This window comes from Lissotriton helveticus, chromosome 5_1, assembly GCF_964261635.1.
Source record: "Lissotriton helveticus chromosome 5_1, aLisHel1.1, whole genome shotgun sequence".
NCBI lineage: Eukaryota > Metazoa > Chordata > Amphibia > Caudata > Salamandridae > Lissotriton > Lissotriton helveticus.
In genome coordinates this window covers 940,299,260-940,314,716 of record NC_136065.1, presented here as the reverse complement: position 1 = coordinate 940,314,716, position 15,457 = coordinate 940,299,260, and positions in this window count along the sequence as shown.

Below are 15,457 nucleotides of genomic sequence, written 5' to 3'. Positions count from 1 at the left end.
TTCCACAAGTGTCCATGGTCACCTTGTTTCCAGGCATTGGTAGCATCATGCCATGGATGCCCAGTCTATCATAAATTACTACCAACATGCTAGAACCAGATTTTTTTACAGGGGTGGGCACCGTCATGCCTGTTCACATGCATTCACTGACACGTCTGCCCACACAGTCACACACATATACACACCCTCACACAGATGCACACACTCACCCCGGCACATCCTATTTAAGAGTGTTTTCTTTTTTCTTACATAGCCTCCTGTGGCGGCCTGAACATGTACTACTTCATTACATGCACTGTTTATTTAAAAAATATATATTTGTATTAATATCAATTGGTATGTTAGAAATGGGATTTCTGGTTGGCTAGGGCTTGCGCCTAAGCCAGGCGGAAACCACCACTCTAGTCAGGGCAAGGGAGCTACATGCTGAGGATACTGCTCACCCCCTTGGTAGCCTGGCACGAGCAGTCAGGCTTATTCCAGAGGCAATGTGTAAAGTGTTTGCACAACACACTCACACAGCAGCATCACACTAGGCACACCACAAAAGAAACTCTACACAAGGTGATATAAAAATAGCCTTTGTATTATCCAAAACACATTAGAATTATAATCACACATATACACTGTGCCAACTGGCACTAGGCAATATTCACAGGGGATTATATACATGACTGGGCCAATCAGGCCACTGTCAGAACCTTTAGAAAGCACTAGTAGTAGATATAAGACACAACTAGTAATTACTGGTAAAGTACTGAACTTAGCATTAGCACCTGCAACATAAACACATTACGTCTGCATCAACACATGGTGCATAAATCACATTAGGCATTCACATTAGGCATAAACCACGTTATAAAACCACATTAGGCATCAACATCCCAACATGACACCGTATAGCATTAGGTATCACATTAGCATAAACACAGTATGCACCAATCACATTAGGCATACACACATTATACCTCTCTTTAGGCCTCACCACATTAGGCATAAAACCATTATGCAATGTTTGGGCCTTGCCCCCTACCAGAGCACCCAAAATATGACCCCAGGATCCCCGGCCAACTGGCCTTTCAATGGAGGCCACAGGTCCTTTTTCCCAAATGTCAGGGCAACCTGGATGCGCTATGCGCTGGAGGCGGGGGAGTGTAACTCACCACCCCCTAATCCTGAAAGCAAAATGCCCCCTTTGTTGCAGCTGGCCCCTATCCGGTGGGGCAGCTGTAGGAAATTGGCTTTGGCATCACTGTGCCTGGGGAGCCCCACTCTGGGGCTCTAACAACAATATCGACCCACATTGCAGCTGCCCGCTCTCTCTCACGATGCAGCTGTAGAAGATCAACAATCCCTGGCACAAACAGTGCCTTAGAGAGCCCTGTTCACGGGCTCCTCCCAGTGCACTTCACTCAGCACCCAGTTGGCCCTCATGTTGTGGGAATCTCCTCTACCGGGACTCTCCTGGTGCTCCTCAGACAGCCCCAACAATGCACCATACCAGCCCCCCTCACCGGGGCTGTTCTCTTAAAAAATCGGCACCATCAGCGAGCCTCGCGGAGCCCCACTCACCGGGGCTCTCCTGGGGACTTCTTCCAGTCTTCTGGGGGCAGGAGGCCGACACTGACAGCGTGCCTGAAGGGCCCCGGTTCATGGAGCGGAGTCTCCGTCACCAGTGCGGGGTAGCCTCCCGATTGGCTTCCTTGGCCCTCTGTCAGGCCTTCCTCATCTGACTTCCTGGCAGCCTGCGGGGGACTCCCTAGCTCGTGGAGTCAACTCGGAGAGAAGCCTCCGTCGACCCAGGACTTCCTGCGGGCTTTGTGTCACACTTCTCCCGGTCCCGCCCACAACCAGGCAAGATGCCTGACTTCTGGAGTGCGGGGTGGGCTTCCGCCATAAAATAAACACCAGTGCGGGGTGGGCTCCCGCTCAGGGGGCACACCACAGCAGGGTAGACTCCTGTTTCGCTTTTTTTTTCACTCCAGGCTGAAATAAAATGCGGAGTGGGCTCCTGCTTCCCACGCATCAAGGTGGGGGAATGCCCATGTCGGGATTCCCTCTAAATCAGTCGCTGCTCAGCGCTGCAAAGCCCATGCGCTCCGTTTACCCTGGTCAATGCTGGAGTCCAGAACTTCAGAGGGGCAAAGCTGGGCCCAGGCAGGCCAGCACACAGGGCCTTCCAGCAGGGAGGCAGTCCCTTGTGGCGGTTCCTCCTGGGGCCCAGCAGCAGCAAGTCCCCCTCCCCAAGTCACAAGGAAAGAACATCTTCATGCTGTCACAGCCCCAGCATATACACATCACTTTTCTTTTTTCTGCCCTTTGGCACAGTGCTTGGGGAACCAGCCTAAACTGGTTCAGGGGGGGTTTGGAGCACCCTGTTTACAGGGCTCCTCTTCCCCTTTGTCAGGTGGGGGCTCGGTCATCAGACCACCAAAGGGGGGGCGGAGCCAGCATCCACCCAGGCAGGCACAGACCTATTCAGGTTCAGGGAACTACTTCTCCCACTACTCCAAATTCAGATCTCCTATTCAGCCTAGCTGACTCACCCTGCCCTCCCTGGAGCCACACACACATCACCAGCCCCTGTCACTCCAGAGCCAGACATGCAATACACATCAGGCAGGCAGACATATAGCACACATAAATGCCAACTTCTAGAGGTGGCGTTTCTAAAATAGTCATAATAAATCTGCGCACATCATTGCACAGCATTTATTATTACCATTCCAAATATACCAAACTAGACCACATTGCTCCTCTCATATCAGGAATTACCACTGAAACAATCCCCAATGCATTCCTATGGGATGGGAGCTTCACAGCAGTGAGAAATCAAAATGGCTGTTTGTCACTACCAGGACATGTCACACTCTTAAGGTACATGTCCTACCTTTCACCTACAATGCACCCTGGCCATGGGGCTAGCGAGAGCCTACCTTAGGGGTGACTGATATGCAGTAAAAGGGGGGGTCACAGACATGGCATACACTTTAGGTGCCACACCACAGCGACAGTAACACTGCACGCACAGGCCCTGCAGTGGCAGAGGCCTGAGACAGGTTTGAAAGGCTACTTTGGTGGGTGGCGCAATTAGCGCTGCAAGCCCACCAGTAGCATTTACTTTACCAGCCCCGGGTATGAGATACTACTTTACAAGGGACTGACAGGTAAATTGAATATGCCAAACAGGTGTAGACCAATCTTACCATGTTTACCACAAATAGCAAATGCAATTTACACTGGACAGCAGTGATAAAGTGCCCAGAGTCCTAGAACCACCAACACCATGTCAGAAAAAAGGCTAAGAGGAAGGCAAAAAGTTCAGGGATGACCCTGCAAAAAGGACCAAGTCCAACATGGTACATAACTCACATCTGATTACATGTCATTCAAGAGGATTTTGTACAGTACAGATTTCAGTATCTTGCATCTTATATTCATCACTCTGCATTTTTGCTATCTTTGCGTCCATATTAATCATTTCATTTAGCATCTGGACCCTGCTAGCTGTCTTCAATTGAAAAGTTTACCACTGTAATCATACATATACCACCCCTATAAGTGTTCCAACCGCCCCATAGGCGTTCCCATCTTTTGGGGCATCCTCTGTGAATGTATATGGTTCTTCCTGCCACCATAGCCATATCGTTGCACCATTCCGTTACAGTGGGTGTGTTGCATGCTCCCCAGTGTTTAGCTATATTCCTCTTGGCCAGTGTCATATCCAGTGTTGCCCGAGTCTGTGCCGCTGAGGTACGGTCTGCTGCTACCCATATATTCAGAAGACAACTTTGGGCTCTGGTGGGACCGGGGCCCCGCTCACTCTCGCTATGGTGGACATAACTGACTCCCAATACGTTACTATTACGGGACATTGTTATGTTATGGTATGTTAATAACACTTCTATAGCGCGCAGCTGCCCCAGCCAAGGGGCGTCCTCGGCGCATTCCCATATTGTGTGGAAAAAAGTACCAAGGGCCCGTACTGTCGCAGGCAAAGTTGGTTGTCAGTCTTTCTTATCTTGTATAGAGTGGTCCTAGTATAAAAGATCCTGTGGAGTACCTTAAGCTGTACAAGGCGCAGCCTAGATGCGATCACTACTTCTCTCTGGGATGCCAAGGCCTCCTGCCAATCAGTATCATCTAAGTCTCCCACGTCTTTCTGACATTTATCTCGAAAGAATTCGCATGGGATCAGGTTGGTTATTAATGATTTTACAATACGTCAGGGATGTAGCTTTTGTATCCATGTAGTCTGTCAGTAACCTATCTTCTAGTAGCGAGGCCTTGGGGAGGCTAGTGTCAGAGGCGTTTCATCTGAAGGTAACTTAACCGTTCTGTGGATGCCATCTCATATTGTTCTTGGAGGTGCGCAAAGGGGAGTACCTTCCCTTGAGCCCAAAGATCCCCTACTTTTGATATTCCTATGCTGTCCCAGTGCTTGAAACCCTTACTCTTGCATAGCATACCCAGTCTGCTTGATTTCCAGAGGGTTGTCGCTTGTGTGATTTTGTTATCCCAGCCCAACCTCCTGAGTACCGTGTTCCACACATGAAGTGTGTGTTTTGTTGGTCCTAACATGACCTGGGTTTTGTTATATAATGCCTGGTACATCCCTCCCTTTCCCAGCTCTAACCTATCAAGTCTGTAGGCTGGGTCCGTGTGAGGGACATGTAGCCAGTGATTGATAACTATTAACTGGGACGCCCAGTAATACGTTTGCATATTCGGGAGCGGAATGCCACCATCATACCAAGTTCTGATCAGTTTCGACATAGCTATTTGATCTGGTTTATTGCTCCAGAGGAGTTTGGTGTTTGGTGACTTTCATCTCTATTGCTCGGAAGTAGGATGGGGGAACCAAAAATTGAGTATTTTGGAGAGCATAAAGAAATTTGGGGAGCTACATCATATTAAAAAGGGCTGCCTTTCCAAGTAGCATCAATGGCAATGATTGCCAGTGTTTGGTGTCTCTTTGGAGCCGTTTTAGGGGTGCTTGAAGATTCAGAGTCATTAAGTCCTCTGGATCCCTAAATATTTGAAACTATCTTCCACTACCGCCATGTCACAGGTGGTAGGCAGCGTTGGTGTTGGACCTCTCAGGACATATAATACGGACTTGCTCCAATTAATCATGTATCCCGAGTGTCTCCCATAGGTGTTACATATATCCAGTATTCTATATAGGGAGCGTTTAGTGGAAGCCAGATAGAGGAGAAAGTCATCTGCATACAGAGATATGCGATCTTCCCATCCTTTCATCTAACGGAGTCCTTGGGCAATTGGGTCTTGCCGTATCCAGGCTGCCAAGTGTTCCAGCACAAGGGCGAAAAGGATGGGCGACAGCGGGCAGCCCTGTCTTGTACCTCAACCCGAGGAAACTCTCTGGATATGCCCATTGGCCACTACATGAGCTGCACTGTCTATTTTATTCCATTTCTCTACTCCACACAGCACCCACTCACATTTCCGTTGACATGTCAGACCTGCAATCACATGTACAGTATGATTCACAGGGCAGGGCCTGCTAGACCCTTTTCGGTCAATTACACTTTTGGTGTGACACCAGTACTGCAATTGGAGAAGGAGCTGAGACATTAAGCTCTCCATTACAGAGCTTTGGATCTCATTTGCAGGCCATTCCTATACACAAAAGAACACTACACATCAATGCTCTAAATACCCAAACTGCACAGGTCTTATTGGCTGAGTATGGATCACAGACTAAGGAGATATGCACAGTTTGTATTTTTTTCTTTACTGTCAATCCTGATGTTTGGGATCTATGTGCTGCAGAACTTCAGACTTTGGAGTAATGGGGCAAAAAGGGAGGATCAGCACCCAAATGGCGTAATTGGTGAGCCACTCTGGCAAACCATACCTGGAAGTGAAACATGAATGGAGCAAAAGTTGAATCTTTACAAGGCTCTTCACCGTGTTGCAATTGTGATGGTATTATTACTAATGAAACCTGTATCTAGTGTCTTCTCTCGTTAGAGAATTGAAAATTAGACACAGAAAGAAGTTATAAACTTTCCATAGGGATTTCTTCCTTTTTATGGGTAATATATTGGAAGAAGAACAGTGGACACATTCATTAATTTGGCACTCTTTGCAAGCATTCCAGCCATCGAGAAAAGCAGATCGTGTTTCATTGACAGTCTAATTAAGATCACCTTTCCTCTGCATTTGAGTTGGTAACGACAATCTTTATCATTTTCTTCAACCAGTGCGGCCAATATAGCCTTTTCTAGATCTTCCAAAGATGAGTTGACAATGATATTAATGTGCATTCAGGATTCAGTCTGTATCCCAAAAAAGATGACAGGTTTGGCCGTTTGTTGGAATTGCTTGAAGTTGCCTAATAATTTGCACATGCATTCCTGAATTGATAGTGATGACCTAATAGCTAATGAAAAGCGGAGCTTTTCTCCACTTCCTCCTGTCAATATACAGTCATAACTCCCACTAAACTTCTCAGAAGACTTGAAGTGTCAAATCCAGAAATACTTATGTTGCAACAAGAGCCATGAATATTCACCCTACCGCTTCAGGAAGAGACCGCTTTCCGACAATGAGAATTCTGAATACTGAGCTATGTTGCAAAACATTTGATATTCCATCTTCAAAAATGGGCAGAAGCATCTTAGAGGATAACTTTCAATCAGACATGTTGTCTCCGAAAATATTCCACCACAGACAATATTATGCAAAAACAATAATTGATGGACGGAATGTTGCACAATGGCAGAACATTCACCCCCAGTCACAGATCTGGGTTTAATCCATCGTTATTTTGCTCACCAGACCACCCCAGTTCAGACATGGCCATATGCAAATCAGTCTTGACCCTGTGCCTCGTGGGAACAGTCCAGCCCGAACTGCCAAGCCATGTCTTTCCTGGACCGGAACCAAGCATCCTAGGACTGGTTTCTGGCTATCAGCCGTCATCAGCCAGGATAGCTTGATTCCAGTGGCCTGGAGAGCACGGGACTCACGTCTGAGCATACCCGTCCCACTCGGGGTGACAAATGCAAAAACAACAACTGATGGACGGAATGATGCACAATGGCAGAACATTCACCCCCCATCACAGATCTGGGTTTAATCCATCGTTATTTTCCTCACCAAACCACCCCAGTTCAGACATGGCCATATTCAAATCAGTCTTGACCCTGTGCCTCATGGGAACAGTCCAGCCTGAACTGCCAAGCCATGTCTTTCCTGGATCGGAACCAAGCATCCTAGGACCGTTCTCTGGCTATCAGCCAGGATAGCTTGATTCCAGTGGCTTGGAGAGCACGGGACTCACGTCTGAGCATACTCGTCCCACTCGGGGTGACAAATGCAAAAACAACAATTGATGTACGGAATGTTGCACAATGGCAGAACATTCACCCCCAGTGGGGCGTGGCAAGATGGCAGCACTGTGAGGCTGCTCCGCTGGCCACCACGCGATATCCTACTATATCCTACACTGGCAGAGTCTGATGCTTCGTCGTTGAAGAGGGGAACATTGCGGACATTGCCGGGAGCCGATTGAGGGGTCTGTTGCGGCTGGGAGGCATTGCGGCATTGTGACCCTGCCGTTGGCCGTCGCCCCGGCGCTGGACGTGGGGTGGTGAGCGGAAGTGCTTCGACAGCGGCTGACACCACTTGCAACTCAGCCTAGCAGCGGAGCTCGTTGCGGAGCCTCAACCCGGCGGACAGCAACCGCTTCCGTGGCGAGTAGGCCCGCCGGACCAGCCCTCGAGTTTCGCGATGCTGGGGTGAGTGCGCCACAGCTGAGAGGAATGGGGAGCCTGCGGCTGACGCTCGCTCTAGGCCGCTGGGACAATTGTCGTGGAGCTTCAGCTGCCTGGTAGGCATCGGTGGGGGACAGAGTTTGGACGCTGCTGGGGTTGGCTCTCCCCCCCTCGCGGACCGCAGCAGGGGAACGCTTCGGTGGAACAGTGAGCGCCTCTCGAGTTTCGTGCTCCCCAGCAGGGCTGCAGGGCATTGGGAATCCCCTCAGGAGAGTGCCCGGATCCTGGAGGTACCCTAGGCCGCGACTAGGCCGCGACACTCTGACTTGTGTTTTGGTTATTGGCGAGGTACTAGGGGCGCAGGACCCACCAGGACAAGCCAGCGCCCCCTCGTTCTTCCAGATCTAGGTGGCTGGGCTTCCGTGGCAGGGGATCGCTTGGATATTGGTGCGTAGAGGGCGCCGAGACACCTTTTGCAACCTGTGTACCCCCGCTGGGCCCCTTTGTGACGCCTGGTGGAGTCCCCGTGAGAGGTGGTGGGACAGGGTGCCTGGCAGAGTAGCGCCACTATTGCACCGAGGCTAGCTGCTGTCTGGAGTGACGTTGAGGAGAAATACAATTGCTAGCGGTCACGGGTGCCATCTTGTATTGGACTGCGGGGGTGAAGAAACGCGTGTGGTGAGCCGGAGACATTGCCCTCTCCCTCTCCTCCCCCCCCTCCGTTTACTGGTGAGAGTACATCTAAGTGCGCTATACAACGCAGCGGCTGGAGGTCTGAGCTGGGTGAGCGGCTTTCCTGGAATCTAGACATGGGCAAGCCTGACAGGGCCCAGCCAAGATTGACATTTGAACTCAGGAAAAATGGTAAACCGCCACAGTCGGAGGCGTCGGTCCCGGACATGGAGGCTGCGGCACAGAGCGGACTCAACCTGGAGAAAGCGCTGGCAGCCATTCACAATAGTCTTCAGGCTATAGATGGGAAGATTGAAGCACTGAATGGCCGCATGGACCAGTTTTTGGCCAAGCTCGACAAACAGGCTATGGGCATTAGCGAGGCGGAACAGAGGATCTCCGATGCCGAAGACAACCTCCAACATGTGGCGGAGAAGACTTCGGACCTCTCCAAGCTGCTTGCGGTCATCCAAGCAAAAAATGAGGACATTAAAGCGCGCTCGCGGGGCAACAATATTCGCGTCCTGGGGCTGCCAGAGTCAACAAATGTGGGTCGGCTGGAGGACTACATGGAGACCATGTTGTGGGAGGTGTGTAGCCCGGACGAGCTGTCCCCTATGTTTGCGGTGGTGAGGGCTCACCGCTCGCTGGCGGGGCGGCCTCCCCCGGGTACCCCGCCGAGGCCTATAATTGTTCGCCTGCTCAATTACCGCGACAGGGACACTGTTTTGCGCATCACTAGATAAAAAGGGTAAGGTGGTCTACCAGAATACGCCGTTGTCATTCTACCCAGACTTCACGGCTCAAGTACAGGCAGCGCGGAAAGAATTCCAGACCGTTAAAAAGTTACTAAAATCTTCACGACCCCGAAACAGGCCATGGCATATGCTAAGTTGAATAGTCCTATGCCTCCCATGGATCCCGTGCCCCCCCGACAGGCCCCTCATCCCCCGCATACCCCACAAAGGCAGCACATTACAACATTACACTAACTGTTTCTCTAATTGGGGTAACCACCATTCATGCAATTGCCTTACCCACGCAGGAACTTCGTCAGTGTATCCATCATGAATCGTTGATCGCTTCTGGGATATAGTTCATGTGGTAATGGTCACGATATCCAAGGTGTAGGTACTTTGATACACATGCGGTGGTCCACTTTCGCCTAGTGCCGGAAGTGTTTGTTGCCGCCACGACCCCCAATGGGAATGCCCCACACACTACTGTGGTTTTTGTTATGTATGTTGGGATGTGGGGGGAGGGTAGTGTCTGTCTTTGGCCGGTTGGGGTTGCCAAAGTGGGTGGTGGGGGAGGTGCCTGAGTCCTCTAATTCTTTACTAGATCTACAGTTGTTTATTGCACTTACTGCGTTGAATGATCTTTCATGGTGGCAGGATGCTGGCTCGAGACCGCGTGTGAGGGGGTTACCTGATGGGTGAGAAATATGGCTGTCTCACTTGGAATGTACGCGGCCTGAACACGCCTAAGAAAACCAGGCAGGTGCTTGCGTATTTAGATAGGCAGGGTGTCCACATTGCCTTATTACAGGACACCCATCTGACTAAGCACACAGAGGGGGCTATTGCACGGCGCTGGGCCACATTTAGATTGGCCTCCTCGTATTCTAGTTATGCTCAGGGAGTCTTCATTCTTGTGAAGAAGGGCACCCTGTTTCAGCCTTTGGACACCAGGGTGGATGGTGAGGGCAGGTGGGCTGTGGTGCGGGGGAAGCTTGGAAGAGTGTTGGTGACTATAGCTAACATATACGGCCCAGTGGTTGATGAGCCAGCATCTTTCTTGACCTTATTTCAGGCTTTGCGTATGTGGCCGGACTCAGCGTTGATACTTGGGGGCGATTTGAATACTTGTTTGGATCCAACTGTAGATAAGTCTCCCCTGGCCAGTCACTGTATGCTTAAAGTTGCTCAATGTGTGCAGGACTTCATGGAAGAATGGAGATTATCTGATGTCTGGCGTCTACGGCATGAGGGGATCAGGGAGGGTACGCACATCACACCAGCTTACAACACGTGGTCCAGGCTGGACTACTGGTTGACAGGTGGGGAGGCACACGACTGGGTCACTGGTGGGTGGAGTCGGAGTGCGACCCATTGTGTATATTTAATTGGCTCCCTCGAGCTAGAGCTGACGAGCTCGGATCCCGCACCCGCGCCGTGAGAGGTATCAACCTGATAACACTTGGCAGCCTGCACAGCTAACCCCGAATAACCTACACTCTGCTGACGAGGAACAACTATTCCGAAACACCGGTGTCCAGAGTTGGTGCTGCAATCTTGCTTTACACACTGTTTCGATATAGCGCACACGCTATCAAAGACTGCATCTACCATGATGCTCCTGGGGCACACCTGCTGGTGGGTGGAGTCGGAGTGCGACCCATTGTGTATATTTAATTGGCTCCCTCGAGCTAGAGCTGACGAGCTCGGATCCCGCACCCGCGCCGTGAGAGGTATCAACCTGATAATACTTGGCAGCCTGCACAGCTAACCCCGAATAACCTACACTCTGCTGACGAGGAACAACTATTCCGAAACACCGGTGTCCAGAGTTGGTGCTGCAATCTTGCTTTACACACTGTTTCGATATAGCGCACACGCTATCAAAGACTGCATCTACCATGATGCTCCTGGGGCACACCTGCTTGTGGGTGGAGTCGGAGTGCGACCCATTGTGTATATTAGACTGGGTCACTGAGGTTAGCGCTCTCCCGAGGACACTTTCGGATCCCAATCCGGTTAAATTAACTCTCCAAGTTCCACACAATGTCCACCGGCCATTTACTTGGCGTTTTAAAGCGGACTCCCTTCTAGACCCAGTGTATGAAGATACTATCAGGGGGGCCATATCGCAATACTTCGATCTGAATGTAGGCTCAGTAGACAGCGCGGCCACCCTCTGGGAGGTATTCAAGGTCACGATAAGGGGAGTGTGTATAGGTACATCAGCTGGCATACTTCGGGATATAAGGGGGCAATTGAGGCGCACTGAAAGTAAATTGCGGGAAATAGAGGCTTCTTATGACACTCGGCCCTCACCTGAGACACTCACTCTTGAATACCTTGAGGAATACAACACATTGGCAGCCTCTGAAGTGAAATATATGTCCAAACGTTTTGTGGCGAGAGCATATGGGGAGGGGGGAAGACCTGGTCGGGTCCTGGCTCATCGTTTGCGCGACCGAGCGGATGCCCCTCTGATTGACCGCATTGTAGATGATTTCGGGGAAGAGTATTACACCCCTGACGACATTCTGGGCCAATTTCGGCAGTTCTATGAGACGCTCTATACGTCTCGGGGCGACCTGTCTGAATCAGAGCTGACAGACTACCTGTCGGATACAGCGTGCGCTTGGCTCTCTGACGTGCATAGGAAATTCCTCAGCTTACCCATAGATGAATGAGATGTCAGAGACGCTATACTCTCGCTTCCCAACAAGAAAGCTCCAGGGCCTGATGGGCTGTCCACTGAATTTTATAAACACTACGTTGATTTACTGGTGCCGTATCTCCTCGTGGTGTATGCAGAGGCGCACGAAGGTGGCTCTCTTCCCCCATCGCTTCGGCAGGCGCTTATTATCACCCTGCTAAAGAAAGATAAAGATCCATCTTGGTGCAAATCGTACCGCCCCTTATCTTTAATTAACATCGACACTAAGGTCCTCGCCAAAATACTAGCTACTAAATTGCATCCCCTAATGCCCCTATTGGTTTTACCGGACCAGTCTGGCTTCATTCCGGACCGTTCCACGTCCTGGAATCTTAGAACGATCTTTGCCATGTTTCATGTATTGGATCCCGAGTTACCCGCTGTGGCCGTGCTATTGGACGCGGCCAAAGCGTTCGATTCCATTGAGTGGCAGAACATGCTTTCCATTTTGTATAGAATGGGATTCCCTCCTGTGTTTGTCCGCTGGGTTCAAATTTTGTATACGGATACCTCGGCAAGGGTGAGAGTGGGTGGCCTAACATCTGATCCAAAGTATATAACGAGGACCCCCTGAATTAAAAATTAATTCAATTTCTAGGTCAGGGACACATATGTATGAGAAATAACAACCTAGGCAATTGTACCGTCTTGTCTATACATTGAGAAAATCAATTAAAAAAACATAAATAGTGGCACAACAATAAATTTGACGCGCGTTTCGGCGAACCAGCGCCTTCTTCAGGAATAGCCACGTATTACCTAGAGAAAGAAGTGTGTAATAAAATACATTTATTAAAAATAAGATACATTCAATATATCATCTTATCATTATAAAATTATCTATACAATGAAAAAAACACAATTTCAGATAAATCAATTGTAACAACATAGCCACAGAACTCATAGTTAAAAATACCTAAAGTGAATGTTTTTCAATCCCCAAAAAAAGGACAAGAGAGACTTACAAACCAATTAAGTCTATAAAATATGATTTACTTCAATGCTCATTTAAGACCATAGCTGCATATAGTTTGTATAGTGGCAAGACCAAATGGTCTCTGCTAGCAACTAGTTATGTAGACTTGAGCCTATCTCGATACTGGCAAACTAAAACATGATACTTACTCAAAGAGAAACACTTTTGATAACTCGATAAGAAAGTTGAAAAATCTTTTTTCTTTTTTCTATTGATATAAAGATTGGTATATCTGTAAGAGAGTAAAAAAACAAAAAAAACAAAAGAAAAATCTACCCATGGGAAAAACAATTATCGTTGTTAAACGGCTGATTCCGAATTTCATTTGTTACTTACAAAAAAGTTCTCAAATGGCCTTTTTTAAGTCGTATTATTCAATTCTTGGCAAGCTATTTGCAGTCGTGATGCCTAATGTAAAAACCCACATTTCGGGTAGTTATTCCCGTGTTCCATTTCCTATTGGAGAAACATGAAATGAATGGTTCCGGTTTTTCTTGTGGGGAAAACCGCTTTAATTAATAGATATTATCCCAACCAGCAATATTGAGAAAATCCTCTATCTTAAAACTAAATAGGAAAACATCAAATATCTTTAAAGAGCTCAAATGAATTGTATGGGCTAAAAATTACAACAGTTCATCAGAAGATACGAGCTCACCTGAAAGAAACGAGGAATACCCTGCTGCACTTTCACAGGCAGCTGCCATGAGAGAGAAATTTTTGAAGAGAGGATATCCCCACCGGCTGGTGAGGGACTCCTATAAAAGGGCTAGGTATTTCGATAGAGACTGTCTTTTGAGATCCAAAACAGTTAAGGAAAATACACAATTAGTCTGTATTAATAAACACTCTTCTTTAGATGCCAAGGTGAAACAAATTGTCAACTCTAATTGGCATATTTTGAATAGCAATTGTACAAGAGATCAAAAATTGGCCAAACCCTTGTTTGCACATCGGCGCAACAAGAATATTAAAGATCAGATTGTTCATTCGCGTTTTTAGTCACCGAGGGAGCTGAATTTTCTGCAAAAATCGATTGATACTAATCAACCGATTATGGGTACAGTGCAATGTTCCTCTTGTAAATCTTGTTGCACGATTCTGGATGGGGAAACTTTCACTTACAATGGCTATACTACCCATGCTAGCCAAATGTGGAACTGTAAAACATCCAATACTGTCTATTTTATCCAGTGTTCTTGTCCACTTGGATATGTTGGAGAGACTTCAAGGCCTATTCAAGTTCGACTGACGGAGCATCCCTCCGTCATAAGAACTAAGAAATTACTGTCACCTATGGTGAAACATTTTATTGAATGTAATCATGGACCTGACGATTTTAAATGGCTATTGTTTAATACCATGGAAGATGCCATTGATTAATACTAAATATTTGGTATTTTAGCTATTCGGTTTTTGTGTATTATTTTCATTATTATCTGTATTTGTAATTTTAGAATTTTTGTATTTCTTTAGAGATATTGGACTTTTCCTTTTTAATCAATGGTATACGTATAGGTCGTCTAAAATTAGAGCCATCTGCAGTTGAGAATATTTTTAATTATGAGTTATGCTCCTGAATATCATGATCGAGTGGTTCAACCCACATGAGGGGTTGCCTTTATAGTCAGGGTATTATATTATGTAATATTGGTCTATGCTCACCCATGTGTTTATCTAATGGGTTATGATTATTGTAATTAGCATGATAAAGGTTCTCACAATTTGGGAGTTTTTTCATTGCCTTTTGTTTTCCCTGTTCAGTTCCGGGATTAATAAAGGTTACGATATCCTCCAGCTTCATTGGCGAGTCTGTTTTCCATTTTCACTAATGAGTCTGTTTTCCATCTTTATGAATAGTCATATGCATAGGTCACGTGTTACATCACATGACGGGCTTCCATCTAGCCCACCAATCTACTGTGAGTATATAAAACGTTTGAAAACCAACACAAATTTGATATTTATCCACTATTCGGCCCTTCATGACGTAGGACACCGGGACTTTTCCATTTGCCTTCTATTTTCTTAGGCGAAGCTTTATCCCAGGTAGATATTGTAGGAATGAACCTTGCCTCATGTCTGTGGATAAGAATTTTCTTAGAAAAAGCCCATGTCATCAATGTGGCCATTAGACCGAGAATTATGTAGTGTAATTTCTATCCGGTTTAATATCGCTTAGTTAATTATACTCTGTCTGTCCGTTTTTTACAGCTTCATGCTACATCGACGTTTTTATATTAGAAGGCATTGTGTCTAGAATCAAAGGCCATTAGGTAATTTACGCTGATATGAATATGAAGTTGGTAACATAATAAATTAGATGCTGACTTGGTGTATATTGTTCGTGTATGTGGTTTTTAACTACACAATGTTTTTTTCCCTTTTTATTTAGACTCTATCAGCAGACCTTTGCTATAACAATTCATTTTGAGGTGCATCTTTGTCATTTATCCGCCTCATTTTTGTTTACGACGTTGCCTAAAAAAGAAAATTTAAAAGGTACATTTGTAACATATTAATGTGTTGAGATTTGCGATATGCCTGAGTATATTTAACAACTAGGTAATCCTCTGCTATTGCTCTATATATATTTTTTTCAACTGTAAGGATATAG